Genomic DNA, 2,118 nt, shown 5'->3' with positions numbered 1-2,118 from the left:
ACATGAATGCTTACGATGAAACTTTATGATGAAAGTTATGAGAAAAGAAGTCTAGCATGAGTTTAAGCAAAAGAAATGTCTCAATACATTTTTGGCATAAGAGATAAGACATAGCATAGTACTAGGGTTATTTTTGGCATAAGAGATAAGACACATCACAGTACTAGGGTTGGGATGGTGTGCAACCACTATATGTGGTTGATCACCAAAGTTTTGACCCACTGAGTGCACCGAGAGTTAATTAGGTGGTTCAGAATGAACAGCACACCCACCGCCACAGGTGACACTAGTGTTAGAGAGAGTGCCCTATAACCCAATTTGATTTGTGTGACATTTTCGGTTTAATAATAAAGTTCTTTATTTTCTAAAATAAATTAGAACATTAGGCATATATTTATATATGTGTGTGACATTTATGTATATGTAGTCCTTAAGTTACATTGAATATGATTTATGCGTGTTAATGAGATTATTGCACAAAGCATCTAAGTCAAAATATCTTGTGACTTATGTTTTTCAAGGGATAGATCAATCGGCTAAAGATCATACCTTATGAAGTGGATGTCACTAGATTGAATCTCCCTCCCCCCTTTCCCTCCCATTGTACATATATATATATATATATATATATATATATATATATAAAAACCTTGTGACTTATAAACTCTAGTTCATGGTTAATGATGAATCGAACATTTCATATGATAAGACTATATATAACATAAAAATATGATGATATATCTTGATCATGAAAGTGGAGACTTCTGATTAATGTGTTGGTGTGGTTATAATGCACTGAACTAGACCATGTGATTTGTTATTCTATAAATAGTCAATTGAATAACTTAATCTTATGATTGCTTATAACATTGACTTTCATTGCGAGAAATGTAAACTCAAATGTGAAGCGTATGTCACTTTGATGCATTTAGGAGAGATCTTTTAAGGTCAAAATGTCGGTGTGTTGGGTAGTCACATGTAAGATTGTGCAAACGCTACTCTTCTAGATGAAATCTATAATCACTTTGATGGGAATCAAAGAGATATGAAATAACACCTCTAGATATATTTAATGGGAATTGATTATTCTAAATCTCGGGCTTGAGTATTTTAGTAAAGAGTTAGTAAAATTAAATGTACTTAACGAAATATGATTTCAAAAGTATGCGAATAATTAAGAGATTAAATCGAGAACTCAAGAATTAAGAGACGGTGAAATGAAATGAAGTGACAATATTTATTTTGACTTTAATTTCAATATAGATATTTTATGGATGGGTCAAATGCATTTATAAGAAGTCAATGAAGTTCTTGTAATCAAAATAAGTACTAGAGTGCGATTACAACCTTTTAGTAGAATAAATTGTAATTAATGGTAACCTAGAATAAATTATGAGATAACAAGTATCCTAGGCCCATTGAAGTTAGTTTTTACTTTTCCTTTACGTCCCCGTCAAGCTGATAATTACCTTTTTGGGGCTTGACCAAATTAATTACACAAGGAGAACTCTAAGTAGGCATGTGAATTGGTGTTGGTGAAAGACTTGTTATTCTAAACAGGATTCACATGTCTATTTGAAGGAGTTTTGTGTATAAGTGCCCACACTCTTTTGTCACAAATAAAAATTGAGAAGAGGATCATAAAGTCTCTAGAGCTTTGCCCTAGCTATGCAACACCAAGAGAAAAACAAACCCTAGCTGACTGCACCTAGCTAAGGTATTTGATCATAACTTGTCTTGCGTACATATTGTTTTATGTTTTAAAAAATATGGTGCTATGTTTACATGAAGCTCTTTCTTTGGGAATCTTCTGCTATTTCTTATATGATTATTAATTTATAGTCAGGACCTTTAGGATTACATACAACCCCAACATACATGACATAATTGTATGTGGGACCACAGAGTAACAAGTGGAAGATAAATCTTTGAAGTAATTATATGGAAGTATAGAAAATGTTATAAGTTTTAGAAAAATCATTTATTAAACCCATAACCTAGATCTACAAGATAGAGTTGTATAAACCACAAAAACAACACTAACAAAAGCTAAACATGTTAATAACACAAAACAAAATGAGTTTAACTCTAAGGTATTACCTCTTGAAGAAGATATAA

The sequence above is a fragment of the Corylus avellana genome, chromosome ca9 (assembly GCF_901000735.1).
Source record: "Corylus avellana chromosome ca9, CavTom2PMs-1.0".
Lineage (NCBI taxonomy): Eukaryota > Viridiplantae > Streptophyta > Magnoliopsida > Fagales > Betulaceae > Corylus > Corylus avellana.
The sequence above is the reverse complement of the archived record's forward strand: the minus strand, read 5'-3'. Positions refer to the sequence as shown.